This window comes from Symphalangus syndactylus, chromosome 8, assembly GCF_028878055.3.
Source record: "Symphalangus syndactylus isolate Jambi chromosome 8, NHGRI_mSymSyn1-v2.1_pri, whole genome shotgun sequence".
Classification (NCBI taxonomy): domain Eukaryota; kingdom Metazoa; phylum Chordata; class Mammalia; order Primates; family Hylobatidae; genus Symphalangus; species Symphalangus syndactylus.
The window spans coordinates 111,775,574-111,798,253 of record NC_072430.2 but is presented as its reverse complement, the minus strand read 5'-3'; the positions used below and the strand labels follow the sequence as shown (position 1 = coordinate 111,798,253).

At 44.4% G+C, this 22,680-nt stretch overlaps 1 protein-coding gene and 1 long non-coding RNA gene across 5 annotated transcripts in view; one reads left to right on the top strand and one right to left on the bottom strand.

Annotated features, from left to right (window-relative positions):
- The window catches only part of KLF7 (KLF transcription factor 7), a 473,743-nt gene that overhangs the window by 297,862 nt on the left and 153,201 nt on the right, over positions 1 to 22,680 (top strand). The gene's annotated exons all lie outside the window — the stretch shown is intronic.
- LOC129487244 (uncharacterized) lies at positions 2,771 to 8,907 on the bottom strand. Its single transcript, XR_008659268.1, has 3 exons — positions 8,636 to 8,907; positions 8,423 to 8,521; positions 2,771 to 3,368 (listed from the first exon to the last, which is right to left on the bottom strand). It is a non-coding gene; the product is annotated as an uncharacterized lncRNA (long non-coding RNA).

Sequence of the window (22,680 nt, the reverse complement as noted above, 5' to 3'; positions counted from 1 at the left end):
TATTGCTCCTTTGTAATAACGCTTAATTTAAAACACAAACACTTATACAGCTGTACAAAAGTATTTTCTTTCTTTATATCCTTATTCTATAACCTTTTTTATTCTTTTGTATTTTTATTTTTAAACTTTTTTTGTGAAAAACTAAGACACAAGCACACATTAGCACAGGCCTACACAGGGTCAGGATCATCAGTATCACTGTCTTCCACCTCCACACCGTATCCCACTGAAAGGTCTTCAGGGGCAATAACATGCATGGAGTTGTCATCTCCTGTGATAGCAATGCCTTCTTTAGAATACCTCCTGAACAACCTGCCTGAGGCTGTTTTACAGTTAACTATATTTATTAAATAAGTAGAGGGAGTACTCTCTAAAATAACGATAATAGTATGGTAAATGCATAAACCAGTAACATAGTTGTTTGTTATCATTATCAAGTCTTATGTACTGTACATAATCCTGTGTGCTACACTTCTATAGGACTGGCAGCATAGTAGGTTTGTGTATACCAGTATCACCACATACATGTGTGTATGCATTGCCCTGCAATGTTCCAGCAGCTACGAGGTCACTAGGTGATGGGAATTTTTCAGCTCCATTATCATCTCATGGTACCACCGTCATATATGTAGTTCAGCATTGATCGAATGTCATTATGTCTCCCATGACGGTACCTGGCACCTCCTCACCTCTCACCGTCTCTGTGGCTACTGTGGCAGGCCAGGCCACCCTGGACAATTGCCATAACCTCCTAAATGGTCTCTTTTTACCACTCTTATTATCCAGTACTATCCCTCCTGGTGCTGTTCAGAATAATGTAGATCAGCTCTTGTTCCCCCTCCCCACTTTGCTTTAAATTCTCCAAAGGCTCTTCATTGCCCTGAGAATCAAACACAAACTCTTCACTGTAGCCAACATGACCTACAATGACCAGGCCTCTGCCTACTTCCCACTACTCCTCATATAAAACCCTCCAAGCCCATTTTCTGACTACTTTAGGGCTCACACTAGCTAGGCTCTCTTTCCAGAAAACTATTATTTCAGATGTTCCATTGGCTTCACTCCTTGTCACTTAGGTCTCAGCTCAAATTTTGCCTGCCCAGAGCTGCCCTCTGATTATGCAACATGAAGCAGACTCTCCCGTTCTCCCTGTATTTCCTATCATATCTTCCTGATTACTTTTCATTCTGTCACTCATCATGGGCCACAGTCACTGTCTTCTCCTCCCACTGGACCAGACCCTGCATAACACCGCGTACATTGTCCTGCTTGTGCAGTTTGTATCCTCAAGGCCTAAAACAGTGTCTTGCACAACTGGAGCATCAGTGAATGCTTGGTTGTTGGATGAATGAATGAAGAATTCATGGACAAAACATGAAAAGAACTTGCAGTTAGAATATATACTATAAGTCAGACATGGTTCAAGGCTTTGTTACTAGGGTTTCTTTTGATCCTCAAGAAATTCTTTAAGGTAGGTATTGTCCCCATTTTAAACAAGGAAATTGAGGCTCTGAGAGATTAATAAGGAGACTGATCCAATAGCTCATAAGTTGTTGAAATGAAGTTGTACCTGATCTCCGTATACTTTCTCCTATGACATAAGCTGGGGGTGACAAGCACATAAGATAATACATTCAGTGCTTTAGAAGTAAGAGTGTAAGCAAGTTACTGGAAGTACTGAGGACAGTGTTATTTAGTTCTGCATCAACTAAGGAAGATACCCTTTTAGACTTAATCTTCCTGCAACAGGAAAAATTAATTAAAGATTGAAGATTTCCACAGTAGATGGCATGCTCAGAGCAGGTGATCTGAAATAGAAGAAAATTTGAATTTTAATGAAAAAAGTTATCAAAAGGAAAAAAATTGGAATATTTTTATTACCCTGTTATGGGATTCAGCACCAAGAGGCACATTTCAAGTCAGGAGTCAGAGTGCGTACAGAGATGCTCTGTACCTTGCATGGTGCCACCTGGGCATGGTACTATGGAGGAACTGAAAAATATTTGTTGAATGAGTGAATGGAGAGAATTAAAGTATAAGTCTACGTAGACACCCCTTCTCTCTTCCCACTTCGTCTTTACTATTAGCAGAGGTGGGGACTGGCGACTTCATGTGGCTAGATGGCTGGAAACCAGGCAAAAGACTTCCCACCAGATGCATGGGCAAGCCCCAGTGCTTAAAGTGTGTGGAAACGCCCCCACCCTTTCCTGGTTCTTACTCGCTCACCTACATGCACATTCATTCCCCTTATGCCTGTGAAGGTGCGAAGACTCAACACGCTACTTTGAAAAGATTGCCAACTCTTTCCTATTATCCTCTAATGGCCCTGCATCAGTCTTTTGTTGGTTGTAGTTACATTTGGGGAGAGCATGATTTAATCCATGATATATTGCATTCTTGGTGATAATGAACTATAAAGAATGGGGTCCTATTGTAATTTATTTCAATAAATTTCAAATTACTATCTAGAAGTACTAGGAATAATCTCATGAATAAAAGAAATAAAAAAGGAATTTATGGGATCTTTACATTCCCTAAGGAAATAATTCAAGTACCAAAAGAAGAAACTAAATTTAGGTAATAGAAAATCAAGGTGTTTAAAGGAGAACTGTTGTTTTACAATATCTGAAATAACTACTTGGGATGCAATAAAAAGTGGTAAGGGTGTCTGCTTACAGAGACCCAGTGTCGTGAACCAATACAAGCATTAACGGAGAAAATTATCCAGGTCAAAACAAATTAGGTGATTCAATTTACAAAGGACATAAAAGACAATGGAAAAGATCCTTTATGTACCCAGCAGAAACACCAGGGGAAGCTCTACCTCTTGATTAGATGTAAAGATGGCAGGACAGATTAACACCCAGAAACATTTCAATGAGAAGCTGTGTTCACGTTGGGATCCTAGAGCAGGTTTCCCAGGCCACAGACTGCAGTGGAGATTTGCTTACAGGTGACTGGGGGCAGGGAGTTCTCTGGGGAACGCTACCTGTTGGGGAGTGAAGGCAGCAGGACTAGGCAGAGGGGAAAGTAAACTGCCATGCAGCTGCAGCAGAGGCCTCAGCACCCCACCAGGAGCTGCAGAGCTGGGGTGGCTTTTCCAAGAGATCCTGAATTCAGGCAAGATGGGTACAACCTTTGTACCACACTATGGACTAATCACTTGGAATGTGTGCTGCCCCCAGGGTGGGGGCACATCCTAGAGCAAGGTGGCTCTTTTCAGCAATGCCTGGGGAGGGACTCAGCTGTGAGCCGTCAACAGCTAACACTTCTGGCAGATGGGGGGCTGCATGGCTCAGTCCTGAAGAGGGGGTGGGAGTTAGGCCATGCATCTCCGTGTCTATTCTGTTGGAACCAGCACCAGGAGCCTGAAAGAAAGAAGATGGTAGAATGTTGCTTAGTGTAATCTATTTTTAAATGTGACGCTCAGTTGACCTTCAGCTCTTCCCTGAGCCACTACAATAGCCTTCCTATAGCTCTCTCCACTTCCACACCTGGCTCCCTTCAGACTGACGGTGAAACAATCTGAAAACATAAATCTAGTCCTGCCATACCCCTGCCTCATACCCTTCAATGATTTCCCATCTCACATGGGATAAAAACCCAGCTCTTTGACATGCTTTTAAAGCAGGGTGACCAGATAACTTATCGTGCAAACCAGGACACTTTTGAGAGTGAGAGGAGGCCCTATCCATAATTGTACAAGGACAAAGGTCTAAACCAGGACTATTCTTGGCAAATTGGGATGTATGTTCACCCTACCTACAAGGCATCTGATAATATGGCCACCTTTCACCCGTGTTTCAGCCTCCTCCCAATGTCCACTCCCCTTTGCCTTCCATTAGATCCTGGAACAAATTAAGCTCTTTCTCACCCCAGGGCCTTTGCTTTTGTCACTTCCTTCCACCTCTACTTCTCCCTCCTTTATTCTTCAGGTCACAGCTTAAAATGTTTCTATATGGAGAGTTCTCCCCATCTAGTCTCCATTGTGGTGCCAATTTATTCTATCCATAGTCCTAACTACTATCTGAAATTGCAATCACTAGATTTTAAGCCCCAAAAGGACAAGAATCTGCTGTCTAATCAGTGTGTCCCCAAGGATTAGCCTAATGTCCTTCCATAGGTTTGGTATCAATATGTACAAAGTGAATGAATGAGGAGCTTAGGAAACTGTTCTGAAACAAAAATGTGTGTGTGTGTGTGTATGTGTGTGTGTCAATGAAATGCCCAAGACCACCACCAAAAGACAAACACATCACCTATATCAGAATTTATACAGGTGGCTGCTCACCCTCAAAAAGTGGACATACAGAAATGCAAAACATTAAGCAGTCAATTTGCAAACACCTAGAGGATCACAGGCTGCTGGATAACAACCAGCAATTTAGTGATGAGGAGATACTGTCAGAACAATCTAATTTCATTTTAAGACGGAGAGACCTTCATCAAAAGCGTTTATTAAGTGTCTGTCCGCACACAGTCAGGAGTCCATTGGAGGTGGAGAGGCTTGTGTTCAGCTGTGAAGCATCAGATTTAATATGTTTCTTGACTTCAACCAAAATCTGATTTTGCTTCTGTGATAATTTCCTTTTACAGGCCAAGCAAATATGAGATCCTTACAGTAGAAGGTGGTAGCAGAATTGTTACCAAGTTAAGCTCAGTATAATTACCAAAGCCTTTAATTGAAAAAAAAAAAACCCATTATTATGATTAAAGGATGATATTTGCTCAGGTTAAATGAGGTTAAATTTTCAGGGCTCTGCCTTGTAACACCTGACCATGTCCCAGAAAACAGAATTGTACTCAGATGAGCAAGTGAGTGGTTTTAGATTCCTGTGGAATGGTTACCAAATGCCCTCTTTTGAGAGAGGGTTCAAATGAAATCCTGAAAGTGAAACATTTGATACTGATTCATGCACAAACATCCTGGTAAGCATTGCAGACTAACTGAAATGCCTTTTTAGGGGTCAAAAAGTCACATGCACCTTCCCTGATGCCACTGCCAGGTATTATAAACTTGACTTTTACATAGACGATATTTCGGGTCAAGTTGACACAAACCCCTCCTATCACCCAGCCATACAGACCCTGCAGATGTGTGAATTGAATACAAAGCAATTAGGAGATTCCACAACAATAAACACAAAAATCTTAAAGGTGAGATCGAGGGAGATGAGACCATTGGATGTAGTGAAGGTTAAGCTTGTCCCAACTGTAGGGATGGCACAGGTACCAAAGAGCAGCTCGCCAGCCCACAAGTGAGATATCTACAGCTGAGAAGTCAGCTGCAGTCCAGGGATCTGGCCCTAGCCATAGCATACTGCCCTATAAAGACCCCGAAGAGCAAGATAGGACCCCAACCCAGAGAAACTGGAGTTTGGGGAATGTTGAAAAAAATGCCTCACATCTGTCCACAGGGGATAAGGTAGTGGCAGCCTAGACATGGGGGCCAGCACTGATGGTAGGAAGGCAAATGGGATTCAACATTGCTCCATGTACCCAGTGTTTGTCAAGAATGTATTTGTGGCTAGGTAATATCCTAGGTGATGGGATACAGCATGAACAAGACAGACACCATCTTTGCCCTTAGGGAGCTTATGGTTTCCAGAGAATTTAGATATTGATGAACCTGATGGGTCATTATATTTCTGGGCCTGCAGAGAGAGTCATGGAGTTTGGGGAATAACTGAACCAATGGGAACAAGGATTAAGTCGGGGCAGGGGTTGGTATTAACTAATCCCAGCTATCTAGAGTAGAGGCCTGTAGGACAGAGAGTCCAGATAACAACTTTACAATCCACTTTAGGTTCTGTGATTCATTATTGCCCTAAGGAAGGCAAAATGCATTTGAATGTTTGCCAGATTCAATGATTGCAGCAAAGTCCTTGTCCCCCGTATCTGCCAGGAGCATTTAGCACAATGGACCAGTGCTTTCTTCTTGCCCATTCTCCTCTCTTGGTCTTGGAGATCTCCACATCTGTCTCTCACTTTACTGGCAGTTTCTTCTTCATCTCCTTTGCTGGATCATTCTCAACTGCCCAACCCATAAATGTTGGAATGTCCAGGTCTTTGTCCTAGGCTTTTGTCACTCCTAATTGCTGTCCTCCAGTGACATCATCCAGTCTAAGATTTATGCCAGTGACATCCAACCTGTTCCTCCAGTGCTGACCCCTTCCCAAAACACCAGGCCTGCCCCTTGTCCTAACGGGCATCACAGACTTGAATGTCCAGCCCCTAATCTATGAGTTTCTTGCATTTCAGTTCATTCAGTTACTGGACCATGATCTAGGGGTTATCCTGATTCCTCTCTCTCCTTTGACTCCCACATCCAATTCATCCCAAGTCCTGTCACTTCTTCCTCCAAAACATATTTGATCTCTTAATCTCCATTGCTTATAAACCTGGCTCAGTCTGCATTATCATAGGAGCTTCCTAACTGATTCAGTTCCTCCACGTCTTCCTCTTAATAACCACTCTGTGCCCATCAGCCAGAGGACTCCGTTTAAACATTAATCAGATATGTTACTCTCCTATTTTAAAAGTGATAATAGCTTGCTCAGTGCATTTAGCATAAATTCCAAATTCTTTATGTTGGCTTAAATGCCCTACCTGTTCTCTCCATTCCCTTCCCACATCCCCTTTTTCACTGTGCTTTAGGCACAGTCTTCTGTTTTTTCAGACACTATAGTCCAACCTTGAGGCCTTGGCATTTGCAATTCCCTCTGCTTGGAGTGCTGTTCTCCAATTTTTACATGGCCCACTCTACAGTGACATTCAGATCTGTCTAAATGTTTCTTCAGTGTGGCTTCCCTGGCCACCAGACCAGTAATGCACGGTTATTTTATCATATAATATTTTAAATGGTCTGTATGTTGCTTACTAATGCTGATATTGTTATTATTTACATGCTCATTTATTTATTTGTGGTTTATCTTCATCCTTTAGAATGTAAACTCTAGGAGAGCAGAGATACTGTATCCACAGAGCCTGGAACAGTCCTGGTTATATATATGGCAGGAGTCCAGTCAATCTGTGAAATAAAGTATCTGAATGCCCAACAGCTAGTATTATACCAACTTGTCATGAGTAAGTGTATCAGTCAGGTATTGCTGTGTAGCAAGTCACCCCAAAACTCAGTAACTGAAAACAACAGGCATTTATTATTGCTCACCAGCTTATGGGTCAGTTCTACTGACTTGGGCCAGGTTTGGGTGATTTTGGCTTGGCTTGCTCGTGCATCTGTGGTCAGCTGGCAGGATGGCTGAGGGCTGCTTGGTCTAGGAAGACTTCATTCATATGTCAGGCAGCTGTTTGACAAACAGTGATGGTGACAGGATGACTGGGCCATATGTCTCTGTCATCCAGTAGTGTGAGCTTGTTTGCAGGGTAATCATGGGGTCTGAGAAAGAGAGGGCAGAAGTGCCCAAAACCTGTTGAGGCTGAGGCTCAGAACTGGCACATCATCCCTTATACCGTATTCTGTTGGTCAAAGTGAGTTCCAAGGCAGGCTTAGATGTAAGGGATGGGGAAATAGACTCCACTTATTGATGGGTACAAATGCAAAGTCACATTGCAAAGGTGTGGCCTCAGGAAGGGGCAAAAGGCTGAGGGTATTTTTGCAATTAATCAACCATATTAAGGATGGCAATGTGAATATGCCATATTTTGGCATATACTGCCCTATAAAGACCCCGAAGAGCAAGGATGGCAGAATATGCCAAAGTGGTGACTTTTCATTGCCACATTCTCCTTCCTAGACCAAGGCATAAACGGCATGTGCAGGCCCAGAAGTACCTTTTCCTCCACAGGAAAAAGGCTGGCCACAAGATACAGTGTGTTCTTGGTTGCACAGCTGTGGTGACGGGAATCGGGGGACCTGATTCTCCTGCATGCACCACTGCTGGAGCTGTGTAGACTCATCTGTGGCCAATGAAAGCCACAGAATCCCCAGTCCTTCCTGATACTCACTCACTCACAAGGAGCCAGCACATAACCGAACATATGTATGTGTGTGTGCAGGGTGGGGCCTAACACAGGTGGTAATACCCCTGTTGAACACCCCCCAGAGAAGGCAGCAAACACCAGGCCTTCTTTTAGCACCAGATGGCTCCCATTTTGCAAGTATCTGGTAGAAAACAAGGATAAATCAAAGTCCCAAAGTTCTCTCCCTTCCTCTCTCCCTCCTCCCAACCTCTCTCTCTCTTAGAATTGGGGTCTCACTCTATTGTCCAGGCTGGAGTGCAGTGGCACTATCACAGCTCACTGCAAACTCAATCTCTCCCGGGCTCAAGTGATCCTTCCACCTCAGCCTCCCGAGTAGCTGGGACTACAGGTGTGCGCCACTATACTCGGTTACTTTTTTATCTGTCTCCTCTTTGAATAGAGCTCAAGTGATTCAGAATGAAAAGACCTTGGCACAGACCTGTTAAGGAAGCTGCATATAAAGTGAAGAAGACAACGTGCTCAGCCATGTCCTTGCCTTGTGCGCACGGTAGTGCATTCACTGCCTGAGAATTCGAGGCTAAAACAAAAAGAGGAGCTTTTGTTCCAACAGATAAGTACTTACCTTTTTCAAAAAATGCATAAGCTGTCCTGGGTGTTTAGCAGTTATTCGCACAGCTTTCCAAAGACTCACAGCATTTAAGAGCTAACCCTACAGAGATTCAACAGCTTCTTCCAGGTCCCACCACAGTGGAAAAGAACTCTGGTGTCCTGGCTCCCTGTCCAGCTCTTCTCTCTCCCCTTCCAGCTGCCAGTTCAGCTTTAAGAAGTTCATTCTCCACATTCAGATGCAGGCAAATGTGTTTGACTTGAGCATATTGATTTCAGGCAGGTGAGAGTGGATGTAGCGATTCAGCTTGACAAATATTTGGATCAGTTAAGTGTCCTTTAGAAGCACTTGAACTCAGTGTTTCCTTTCCCTGACCATTTCACTCCATAATCTACCTCCCCAGCATCAAATATTCAAATTCTTTCTAAATTTCATGTGCTGAAAAAATACTTCTAGGCCCTAGCTACATGATATCTCCACTGGGAGCCCTGTCCTTTCCATGCCCTGAGAAAACCGGATGTAAAGCAGATTTAAATGACTCAGCAGTAGGACTCAGGTCTCTGTCTCTGCCTGCTTACTTGGGGAGTGCTCCAGCCTTAGGGGCTCTCTTGCACTCCAACATAGGAAAGAAGCTATTGATGGCTCCATTCCCCAGCATTCGAGACTTTTCTTCCCACAGACACATTCCTGAGGACACCAGTCATGGGTAAAGAACTCCACTGGGGTCAGCATTGGATCCCACTAGGCAGTTTAGGACTTGTAAGTAGAGTAGTGTGGACTTGGTGTTCCCAGAGCCTCTCACTCATGATTCATGGCTCTGCACCCCAAGCATCGGAACTTGCCCAACTTCACCACAGAAGGAAACAGACTGTAAGCTTGGAGGGCCAGGGGGGAAACCGGAGGCATGTGTGGGAGGATTACAAACATGAAAAGATATTTACAGTAAGGTTCACTTGTCATCCTCTTGAACTGGGGGTGCATAGAGTACAATGAGACCCCATGTGAGTATGTTAGATGATAAGGCTCAGGTTGGATGGGTGTGTAGAGTAAAGGCTTTGCATCACCTTTGCCAGGGTGAGGGAAGACTATGGATAGCACAGGGGACCTTGGTGATGGGGTGAGGGAGCCCATGTGGACGTAGTGGTCACCAACTACTTCCTAGTTCTCTACATGGGAGAAAGAGCCCTTCTCTGTAATCATGGAAGCTCAAGTTCTTGATGGTTCAGAGGTTAGGGACCTCTGATTACTAGGACAGAACAGAATAGCAGGGCTGGTCCTGGTAGATCAGACATCTCATGACACCCTTTAAAAGGGACTAGAATATTCAGAACTCTGGTGTAACTAAATGATCCTCAAGCTTTACCAGCAGATGAGCAAGGTCCCATTGTATTTGGTACTCACATCCCCACCAATTCTGTAAAAGTTTGCCAACTTTCCCCTCCATCCCCCGCACCCTTTCACCGAAAGATATGCCTAAGAGTTCCCAAGAGGCATCTAACATAGGCCTGCATGTCAGCCCAGTCTTCTGGGCTGAGCTGCTGCACTGTTGCTGGCCTTGATGGCTGAACCTGATCTCTGTTGTGGCACCCACCACTCTTTCTCAAGCCTTGACACCTTGGCAGGCTTTGTCAAAAAGAGGAGAGCTATTCTTCGTCGGCATTATGTTCACTTAGCAGGGGTCCCACAGCCGGGGTGCTTGGACTCCAGGGTATTGTAGGGCTTAATAAGACCAGCCCTTTCATCTCACACGCTCTATCCTTTCTCTCACTGATGCACCCACGTCAGGTGTCTGAGTGGGGAGTGCGCGAATATCTGCCACCAGCTTGAGTCAGAACCCCAACTTCCCTCAGCTTTTCAGGGTCTGTTACTGAGTCTGGTCCACACTCCAGGGTCTTTTCCTCACGGTCTGGTCTTTTTCAGGTGCTTACCTTTCCTCCCTGCAAACTGCCTCGAGTTGCCTCCCCTTCTCCCTTCCTTCCTGGTCTGTCAGAGGCATCTTGTCTGGGTGCATATTTGAACCCCATCAGTAGACAGAAAACATGTATTTCCTTGAGGGCCCCTCAGACCCCAGGTACAAACATTGAAGTAAATAACAGCAGGGATGGGGGTTCTGCCTCGCTTCACCTGCCAGCCATGTGCAGACCTTGTTTCAGTCCAACTGAGACTTCAGCGAGTGCTTCATTCTGGTTCGTGAATGGCTTCCCAGTGTCTGTCACTGTGTTCACAGGGCCACCGGGGTTGGCTGAGTCAGAATACCAGCCACGTGGCATGTCCCATGGGGCCAGAGCTGTGCTGCCCATGGGAGCCCAGAGAAGGATCACACTGAGGACCAATACCAGCTAGGCCTTGCCCAAACAGGAGTCTAAAGAAGTTGGCCAAAAGAGGGTTGCAGATCTAGTAGTTTAGAAGCGGTGCCAAGATGAGGTCAGATTCTGAGTGTATTTAGATCAAGTAAACGGTGTTTGAGGGTGGCTGTCCTAACCACCTGCAATTGTTCACTACTCACCTGCATAGGCCAGATTGTGTCTGCCAGGCTGATGGACCAGGCTGGCTTGAAGGACCAGGGCAGATTACATGCCCCAGACAGGTGTTATACAGTGGTTAAAGCTCCTCCTTGTGTTTAAAGGATTATTTACAAAATGTAAAAAGACCCAAAGACTTTAATTCCTTTGTAATGTTGGGATTAAAATCTCAACTAACAGTAGTCTAACTGGATTGGAAATGGGTAATTTCCTATGGAAATTTGGTTCTTTTGAATTCCAGCTGCATATACAGTAGATTTTTTCCCCCTATAAATGAAAGTGATGGCAATCTGGGTATTCTCTTATTCAAGTAGAGATAGTAGTAAACTAAACATTTTTTAGTGAGAGGATTGCTTTATATTCTGCTTTTTCTGCTGTTGTTCACTAGGGCTTCTAATACAAATGAAGTATCACCCTCAGCTCTTCTCATAATACTTGTTGTGTGTGATGACGTGGGTGCTTAGGGGAACAGGATAGGGAACCTCTTGTATTTCAGGGGATGCAGGCATGAGTAGATGGCCCAAGGTCAAATAATGAACTGAAGTTCATTATCTCTGTTTCCAGCTCTGCAGATGAGCAATATCATCACAACTAACCAATCAATCAATTATTCATTCAATCATTTAATGAGAAGCTACTGTGTACCCATCCCTTTCCTTGGCCTTCTGGACAATTAGACATGGTGCCTGTCTTCAAATTGCTCACACATCAGTTGGAGACACAAAAGTTACATGCAGTAAGCAACAATCCCTAAATGCTCAACAGCTCACCAAGCCTGAATGGAGAGGAAGAGACCTTGGTGTGGCCTGCAATGAAAGAGCAGCTTTAGGAAGGAGTGGCATAAAAGAGAGAACTTAATTCAGCAGTTTTTCTTCCTCTATGCCCAGATGGTATTACATGTGTTACCGGCCAGTGTTGGGTACCAATGGCACTGGTGTGGTTACTAAGGGGCCCTTGGTACCAGGGCTGGGACAAGGGTAGGGAAAGCAAGACATCTAGGCCCTTCAAGAATGAGCACCTCCCTAAATGATGTGCCTAGGTTGTCCCTCCCTGGCCTCTACCTAGTCCCAGTATGCTTTCTCCGCCTCTCTCTATTTCATTCTCTAGCTCCATCTTCTTTTTATTAGTGTTATTTTTCCTCCCTCCTGGTTGTTTTTCTCCATTCTTTCTCTTCTTTTTTTTTTTTCTTTTCCTTTTTACTAGTCTACTTCTAATACTCTTCCAGTGCCCCCTCCATGATCCATTCCAGATGTTGCTGTATTCTTATGTAGACTGGTGCAAGAGGTCATGGGGTGGATGTAAACAATGTCTGCAACCTACCTTAGCAGTGTTATTTTTAATCCTGTGATGACAATAGTACTGACACATATTACAAGTCATGTCTTTGGATCTAGTTTCTGAGAAAGCCCAAGTTCTTTTTATGAAAGAACACCCATGTAAAGGAATGAGATGATCTAAGTTACATGAAGAAATTAACTGCGACAAAATGAGATTAATACATTTGATATTCTTGGCCAACTAATGCTTCTAAACATCTTCCCTTCAGAGCATAAGCTCCTTGCTCATCTTATTCTCCACAGACCCCTCTCCATTGGATCTCTAGCACCTAGAATTAGAGCTGGGTATACATGATGAGGTGCTTAATACATATTTGTCAAATTGAATGTTGAGTTTCTGGAGTTTAAAGAGTGTTTTCAAATGGGGAGAAGCCGAGACAAATAATCTCAGGAATGAGATGAAATTATTTAACCAATTGGAGATGAAATTCGAAATGGAAACTGACATGACTCAACATCCTCAAGCCCTGAAGTAATAATTAGCACATAAAGTTGGTCTATTATGGACTTCATGTTGTGCTCCCCGCAAAATTGGTATGTTGAAATCTTTTTTTTTTTTTTTTTTTTTTTTTTTTTTTTTGAGACAGAGTCTTGCTCTGTCGCCCAGGCTGGAGTGCAGTGGCGCAATCTCGGCTCACTGCAAGCTCCGCCTCCCGGGTTCACGCCATTCTCCTGCCTCAGCCTCTCCGAGTAGCTGGGACTACAGGCGCCCGCCACCACGCCTGGCTAATTTTTTTGTATTTTTAGTAGAGACGGGGTTTCACCGTGGTCTTGATCTCCTGACCTCGTGATCCACCCGCCTCGGCCTCCCAAAGTGCTGGGATTATAAGCGTGAGCCACCGCGCCCGGCCGGTATGTTGAAATCTTAACCCCCAATGTGATGGCATTGGGAGGTGGAGCCTTTGGGAGGTCATTAGGTCACAAGGTTGGGGCCTCATGAATGGGATTAGTGCCCTCATATGAAGGATCAGGAGAGAGCTTGCTTTTTCCTTTTTCTGTTCTCTATTTTGTGAGGATACAGAGAGAAGACAGCTGTCTGTAATCCAGAAAGAGGGTCCTCACTGCACTTCATATCTGCCAATGGATCCTTGCTCTTGAACCTCCCAACCTGCAGAATCACGAGAAACAAACACTGTGTAAGCCACCCAGTCTACAGTAATTTGTTCTACCAGACCGAGCTGACTAAGATATGGTCCCATCACATAACCACTTTTAACCTTAGTCTGTCTATCTGTAAAGTAAGTGGGTTAGAGAAATCATCTAGAAGATGTTTCTGCTTTAAAAAAATTCTTCTATTTCCTTTCCAATGTGAAGTTTGGGCGGTCCCATTGTAAATGACTCCATTTGATTTTGGTTTTGAATTTATTGTCTTTCTTCCCACTTTCATCTCAGGTACTTAGTGCTGGTACGTGCTTTTGATCACAGCCTCAGAAAATAGAACAGTGTGTGGCATTGGGAGGTGGGGCCTTTGCTTAGGAGTTTTGAAAACAGAAGTAATTTTCTTGTCCACATGTTCACAGTTTAAGCCTAAGTTCTTTAAGTTTTAGTCTGTATTAGTATTGGTTTCAAACATTTAATGTATGGATTATTCCTTTGTTTCCTGTATTCCTGCTTTCATAGGCATATTGACTTGTTAAATAATGAAAATTAGCTGAACTGTAGCCTAAGAACCAGCATCTTCAGGGCTAAAAGGAAAAATGTAGAGTTTGTTCACATCCCCACCCTGCTTTCTTCTGGGACCCTCGGGGTAAGGTAGCTGGCATTTGGTTGACATGGTCCAGGTGTTGAATAGATGTCCATGCTTTCCTTTTCTTCAAGAATGAGGAAGCTGTCTTCAGATGCTGAAGTCTAATTCTATATAAATAGCTGGGATATTACATCTGAGCAACCTTGGAGGAATAGTGTTCACCCTGCCTTTAGTTTTCTGCTAATGTTATCCAACATTCTTTTCCCAATTTGGTCTCTTTCTTCCTCTCCATTTTGGCAGTTGCATTGGCCTTCTTTTCTAATCTAGAAATGGTGATAGGGATGGTGGCTGCAAACACCAGAGAGGAGTTGGTGGAGTGGGTAGGGTTGGTGGGGGGAGGCTATTCTTTGACAAGGAATAAAACAGAAGCCTAACTGTAAGGCCATCAATTCACCCTCTGAGTGTGAGCAGCAGATGATTGCTTCAGATTATCTGGGAAGACAGTCATCTTTTAGAGCAGGAGTTGCAAACTGGCAGACCAGCAGTGAAATTTAGCCACAAACGTAATCGTTTAGCCAGCAAAGTGTTTGGAATATATTTTACAAAGGTCCACACCACCCCTAATGTCTTGTTCTGGACCTGACACACACTCATACAAATTGCTTGTCCCTTTGTGGGGAGTTTTCTTTTACAATCTAGAGTTTGATCTCAGATAAAACTTCTTCTCCTACCAAAAGAAGATCCACATCAACTCATCATCAGCTGACTTTTTCTCCATCTTTAGTTTAGGCCATATCAAAAACATTGATAACCATGTCTGTAGACAGTAACTGCAAAAATTGTAAAAATTAATATCCAGTTTCACTATTACAAATCGGCTGACTCCATGTTTTAGAGCCTCTCGTTCAACTTTTCTCTGCCATGCTAGACACATGACAAGCCAAACTCTCTCTGTGTCGGTCTTCACTGTGCTAAGCTCTGTTGGAAGCCTCTGGGAGCTCAGTGTGCAAAGGAGATAAGCCAGGAGCATGATGCTTGTTTAATGGTTCTCTCTGCAGTGTCCTTGTATTCTCAGCTCCTTTTTTCTTGCCCATTTCCTTGGCCTTTTATCATAAATTCCCTGTGTTGTTTCCATACCACTCTTGGCAGGATTGCCCACTGTATTCCTTCATTAGCTTGGTTTTATAAGGGAAAGGACACTAGGTGTCTTAGTCTGTTTGGGCTGCTATAAAAATACCTTAGACTGTGTCATTTATAAACAGAAATTTCTTGCTCACAGAATTTTCTGCTTCTGGAGGCTGGGAAGCCCAAGATCAAAGCACCAACAGATTTGGTGTCTGGTAGGGTCTCATTCTCTACTTCACAGATGGCACCTTCTTGCTGTGTCTTCACATGGCAAAAGGGGCAAACAAGCTCCCTCAGGCTTCTTTTACAAAGTTACTTAATACCACTCATAAAGGTGGAGCCCTTGCGACCTAATTATCTCCTAAAAGTCCCCACCTCTTAACACTACTGCATGGAAGATTAGCTTTTAACATATGAATTTTGGAGGGACACAAACATTCAGCCCACAGTACCAGGGTACTATTTGATGTTTTCTCTCTGTCAGCATTTTGATACTCACATATACTGGAGCAACACTTTTTTTTTTTTTGAGACAGAGTCTCTGTCACCCAGGCTGGAGTGCAGTGGCACAATCTTGGCTCACTACAACCTCTGCCTCCCAGGTTCAAGTGATTCCCCTGCCTCAGCCTCCTGAGTAGCTGAGATTACAGGCATGCACCACCACACTGTGCCCAGTTAATTTGTTGTATATTTAGTAGAGATGAGGTTTCACCATGTTAGCCAGGCTGGTCTTGAACTCCTGGCCTCAAGTGATCTGCCCACCTCAGCCTCCCAAAGTGCTGGGATTACAGGCATGAGCCACCTCACCCGACCAAGCATCACATTTTAGTAATTTCATGTAGCACCCTTTGGCCAAGCAGCTGTTCTCTCTTTCTGGACCCTAGTTCATCACCTTACAGAATTCCATGGTGTCAAACGTCTCTGATGTCAGAGATTTGCCTACCCCAAAGAGCATTTTCTCCTCTTCACTTCTGTGTAAGAATCTGGGAACCCCAAACACTTGGAAGGTTAAAGGGAAGGCCATTTGATTATCTCTAGGATTGCACAGAAGCGAGTCCTACTGGGTGGACTGGGTAGGGGGTTGGGTTTTAAGACCTCTTCAGTCTTTTCTAGCTTTTTTTTTTTTTTTAATTTAATGCAATAAGTTCATTGGGAAGTGTTCTCAGGGTCAACATTGTTGAGGGAATAAGTAAAGCAGGACTGAGCAGAGGGAGATGTTGGACTGCGATGCAGCATGGCATTTTTTGTTTGTTTTGTTTTGTTTTTTCCCCATGTCTTACAGGGGCACTCTGGAGCTGGAATGGATTTTCAGAGATGTCCTGAATCAGGGCAAGGGGACTAGGTCTTTATAACCCCCACAGACCAGTAAGTCAATGCAGGATTCCCTCAGGAAAGGGGGGTGTGACTTCAATCAGATTTCAGTTCTTAGATTCTGCACATGTGTTAAAGGATGTGTTTGGCTATTTGTATAAAGCAATCTGCATATATATCCAAAGTCCTCAGAATCTGATGCCTCACTAAGATATTCTATGATTATTGCCTTGAAAATATTGTCTGTGAATGATGTGGGTAACCACAATTATTAGTAACAGAGTATTTGCTTCAGCTAGAAGGAAGGGGACAAAGAAAAACATAGCATGCCAGGAGGCAAGACTGATTACCAGAGAGGATGACAGAGGGGGTGCATATGGAGAAGGAGACCTCACCCTCCAATGAACTTCTCAGAATGGAATCTGCTCAATGTCTGCCTTGGGCATGAAGCAAGCCTTGTTTTATCTTTAGCTTCTGCTAGAGGAGTCTGAGTATTTTCTCAGCTTACCTTTTCCAATATCTCAGGCTGTTCACTCTGGGTGCCTCACTTGAGGATTTGACCTTTTCTCCTTCTTTGTGATGGTTGTTTGAGTTTACAAGGAATCAGATATTTTGTGGGCATCCTGGGGTTTGACTGCTCAGGGAGGAGCCAGAGATAGTACAAAGCCAGTTTCCCACTTTTCAGGATCACTGAGTGATTTGCAGAATGGAGGGGGCTTCTAACACATGGAGTGTGAATTGTGTGCATAAGCAACTCGAAACCCAGGCAACCTTCAGCTCAGGGTTTCCTGTGAATCAGCTGGGTTTTCTGGCATAGCAGTGAGCAAGTGGCATTAATGAGGTAGGCATAAGATGATGCCAAAGGGGCTCGTCCATTCAGTAGGAGTTGGGCATAGCAGTGGTGGAGAAACAATAAATGAGGGGGCTGTTTTATCCCCTCCCCCTCCTTTTTTATTCTTTTTTTACAGTAGCAACGTTTTGGCTGATTAAAGTACTTTTCATGGTTCTGGGAGGGAAGTGCCTTTTGTACTACACACTAGAATGTCAGTTCTCATTACTGAACCCTGGCTGTTCAAATGCTATCTGAATCTCCCCAAGGCCTCTTTGGGGAGGCTGTAGGCAGAAATTTCAAGGAGCTTATGCCAATTATTTTCTTTCTATCTACATATTGATGGCTCATCCACAGTAATCATGTGAATCAGGTGCTATGAACACAGCTTCCTTTATTTCATTCATGACTTTTAAGACAGATAAGTTTTTTTTTTTTTAACACTTTTTTCCCTTTAGCCTCTGCAACTGCTGTTTGTGTTGTCTACTTGAGAATTACATGGCAGATCGGGGGAGAAGTGACCCAGATTTTTTTGGGGGGTGGGGACGAGAAATAATTATTTGGGCATTATTTCCGCTAATACCTGAGTTAGTCAAGGATGTATAACATAAACATATTCTGAGGCGTCAGTGGTGGGAGCAGGTGTCAAACTCTGGACTGCATGGCTTAAAAAGTCTATAATTTAGTCCTTTTGTTGTAAGTTACAGATTTTACTCCGGCAACTCACAAGGGAAAAGAGGAGTTAATTGAAGGATATGTAGTAGTCATTTAGCAAAAGCCAATGCTGAAAATCAAGTATCAGAAAGTACTGGAACTAGAGAATTTAAGTAGCAGGAAGTAATAGTTTCTTTAGGGAAATACCAGTGTTTCACGTCATCTTCAATTTCTTTCCTTTTCCTGTTCAAGGTTAAAATTCCTATGCGAATCTGACTGACCCAGCTTGGGCTTCATTCCAACCTCTTGGCTAGATAAGAGTGTGGAGCCTTAACTGATGGTCCCTTTGACTGCTCGCCACAAGGGAAGATCCAAAGTGTGGCAGAGAGTGACCAGGTTCCAGACAGGCAAAATCAGCAGATGTCCATTCGTGAGCCCAAAGAGCTCCAGGTGCCCTAGAAAGGGACATCGATGCCCCAACCTTACACTGTTCCTTGTTGTTAGTGCAGAGTGGCAGGACAGCCTCTGGGTCCCTTTCCCCGGTGCCCTGGGATGGACTCCATGTTGCCCCCTTTGGAAGAAAGATGAATTACAGTTATCCTTCTTGGTAAAGTGATCACAAAAACCAATCCAGTTTAGCAGATTCAATTCCAATTTGAGAGGAGAGGCTAGGGCACAGAGTTGGCAAAGACTCTATCTCCCCAGGCTTCAGAGATTTGTCTTGAGTGGCTGTGAATGGTGAAAGGGAAGGCGATGATTCTCTAAAACCCTTGTTCTCAGGCCCTCTGATGGCCGCCATTCCTTCAACTGCTCAGATAGGCTCCTATCAAGTCCTAGCAGGCCTCATGTGTATTATTTATTTGATTTTTTAGAAATTGCGCCATTTGCTTTTAAGGAGCCTCTGGGAATGAGCATAATTAAGCATAGATTAAAATGTCTGAAAGACTAAAAACCACCATAGCGATACAGTGAAACGAACACAAGAAGCTTAGAAACAGCCTCACGTTGTCATTCCATCACAGAATCCCCATTTAGAATGATACTTAAAAATCAAGTCTTACTGGAGATGATAAAACTGAGATTTCAGCTTTTGGACTTTTACCGTGATTCTAACGATTTGGAAAGATTAATGTGGGACATAGGTCATCTACACCATCAATGGAGGCACAAAGGGCATCAGTCAGATTTGAAGGAGGAGCAGATGAAGGAGGAAAGAAAGAAGAGAAAGGAAGAGGAGGAGAGAAGGAAGAAAAGTAGCGGGTGGAAAAAGAGGAGGAGAAGGACCCCCTGAAACTCCTAAAAAAAACACTGCAGGGGATTCTGGTGCCCACCAGTGTCTAGAATTTTGCTATGAGCCAAGTAATGTTCTAGGTAAGACAAACAAACTGTCAAGTGCAGAGGCATTAAACAAACAAGATATTTATATAGAGTGATAACTTCTATGAAGGAAATTGTGACTGGGACAGAGTTGCTGGGTGGCCACTCAAAGTTGGGTGCTCAGGGGACTTCTCTCTGACAAGATGAAGTCAGTGGAGAGAAGAATGCAGCCTTGGGAAGACTGGGGAGGAATTTTCCAGTAGAAGGAGTAGTGATTGCAGGGGCCAGGAAATGAGGCAGGATGACGTCCAGATTGGCCTTTCCTGGAGCATCTGGGGAGAGGAGCAGGAGATAAGTAAGTCAGGTGAGTAGCAGTGGTAAGGCAGGGCCAACACTGAGAAGAAGAAGTCATTTCACACCCTTTCTTGGGGCCTGCTTTTAGGTAACTCTATCAGTTAGGTGCTTTGGGCTGCAAGTAACAGAATCCTAACTGGTGGTAGACTAATCATATAAATTAATTTTTAAAAATCTAACAATAAGTCTGGAAGTCAGCAGTTCCAGGGTTGGTGGAGCAGCTCAATGACGTCAAGTTCCTGGGACTTTTCACATTTTTATCCTTAATATCTCAGAGATGATTTCCCTCATAATTTCGAGAAAGATGCTTCAACTCTAAACTCTGTGTCCTTATGTGGCAGCGGGCCAAACAGAAAAGAGGATGCAAAAAACATGTTCCTTGTAGAGCTCTTTCCTTTTATCCAAGAGGAAAATCATCCCCTGCTGTCCCCCAGCAGATTTCCTCTTAACACCTCCCTGCATAGACTATGTGCGCACCCCAGAATGGGAGGGTCTAGGAAGGGGTGAGCTCAGGGAAGGCCCTATCTGTGCCCAGCATGGGCAGCTGTCCACAGGGGTTATTCGAGAAATGTTTGCCCACGTTATCTTAGGAAACTAATGGAGTAACTGAAGTAGGGAGGATGTTCTGGAGGAGGCTGTTGTTTCGGGTTCACTTGGGGGAACAGGGCCAGAGTGGTCTTGGCTGGGGTTTGCTGGAGTGGGAGGAGGGGGTTGCTGGCATGCTGTGGAGGACACAGCCCACCAAGCTGCTCTTGGAGTGTAAGATGGAGCAGAGGGGAGGGCGAGCTGAGGGTAACAGGTGCAGGCTCTGGAGAGACTCTGTGGGTGCAGGGCCGCTCATTAGCCTTGTGCTGTCCTGGGCTTCATCATCTATAAAATAGGAGTGACAGTAGGGCCTGTTTCAAAGGGTCTTCTGACAAATACACATTTTATACATGTGAAAGCACACAGAGCAGTAGTGGCATAAAGCAACCAGTCAATAAAGGCTGGCTATTATTTTATTGTTCTTCTGTACCATCCACCTCTTCCTATGTCAGATTATTTCACAGTTTGTTGCAGATTTTACACTTTCTTTACAGATCACAAAGAGTCTTCATGTGTGCCAATTCACTGGCCACTTGGTCTCTGTACCTTCTTGATGATGTCTGTGGTCATAGCATGAGAAATCCCTTGGTGCTGAAAAAAAAAGAAAAAAAAAAAGAAATCCGTTGGTGCTACCAGACCCATAGGGGGTAGAAGTCTCACAGGAGCCTTTGTGAAGGCCCAGCCCTGTTCCTTTTAAGGGACAGCTCACCCAAGGGGAGTGTTTTGAGAGTTTGGATGAGAGTGGTCTTGGAGGTGCCTCAGAACCAGGAACTGCAGCAGCAGCTTCTTTGAAGCTCATGAGGTCGGGGTGTTCTTGGCATTGCCTCAGTTTCTTCTCACTGTGCCTAGGGGGCTGGGGAGAGGGGAGAGGTGATGAGAGGAGAAGCACAACCTTTTGATTTCTTTCCTTGCTGCTGAGAAGCTTTTGCTCCCTCCGGAGTCTGGGCATCTGTGGGAGAGCTGGACTGTTTTATAGCAAGGATTTTTTTTCCCCCTCTCCTTTTTTCTTTTCCCATCAACACTTGTCAGGGATTCAAGGCAAAAAGCCTGGCAAAGGCCTGGGCTTCTGCACCAGCGCAGGCAAAAGATGGGTCTAAACAGGGAACAGAGCGAGGCATTGTTCCAACACTGCAGAGTGGGAAAAGTAGGTCACGGAAGAAAATGCAGGTTTGACAGAGCTGGGAATTGAACTTGTCACCTCAGAGCCCATTGGTGTAGAAAGTGAACAGCCAGCAAGGGACCAGGGAGGAACTGAAGTCTGCTGCCCAGGCAGGGGCAGACACACGCTGTGAAAAGCCGCCTGCATGACGGTCACTGTCCCCTTCCGCGTCATGGCCGAGCTGCCATCTTCCCCCTCCCCCCACCCCATACCCTGGGAAACTACACCAAGTGATCATTCTAGACAGCAAGAGCAGCTGAGACTCTCTCTGGAGAGAATGCCAGGCGGCAGCTTCCCAGCCACCAGCTGCATTTGCGGGACTGGGATTTGAGACAACCCCCCCCGCCCCGCCCCCTCGCCCGCCCAGAGAGGAGGCTCTAATTACAATCAACATCACCTTCTAGGAAACTTCTTGCGTGAATGGCTACCAGCAGAGAAAAGCTTTCTCCTCATCACCCTCCTGGTTAGCACCGGGGCTAGGGGTGCCAGACGTATCTGAGCCTTGGTAACTCTCCCACTTTCTCTGAGTCCAGGCACTGAGCGATTTTGAATGAAGGGTGCTTTTTACAACGCTAAGGAAGTTTCAGATTGGAAGCAGCTCCAAATTCTTTGCTCTGAGGCCTCCTCCTCCTCGCAGGTCTCAAACATGCTTCAGTAGCAACAAGAGAGACTTTGAATTGGTCATTTCAGGCCTGCCTGCCACACCTTGGACGCCAAAAAATGAAAGTTTATTAGACACTCCTTCACTGAGTACTTTCAACATACACTTGAATCTGAAAGATATGCATAGCCACAAAGACCACAAACTTCTGTGCCTATCACTTCTCCCTGGACTTTATTCTGTAATTAGTGACTTGTTTTCCCTCTTTGTGAAATGGGGATAGCATTGGGAATAACACCACCTCTTTGTAATGGAAAGGTTATCTGACTGGATGCAAAGACTCAAACTCCATTTCTGCTTAGTTCACTTACCAAAATTTGTCACCTCCAGATTCCTCAGCTATAAAATGAGGACAGAGTGTCATATAGAGCAGAGTTGTAAGGATTCAACCACAGATAAATGAGTTTGATATGTGGAAGCACTTTTCCCAGGCCTGGCACCTACAGGAAGCTGAATCCAATCCAGGAAGCTGCTCCCTTCCTTCCTCCTTGTTGATAATGCTGAAAGAATTTCTGGTGGGAGTATTTGGGAATAGATATACTCAGGGCTGGCTCTAAATAAACAAGCAAACAAACAAAGGGAGCAGAG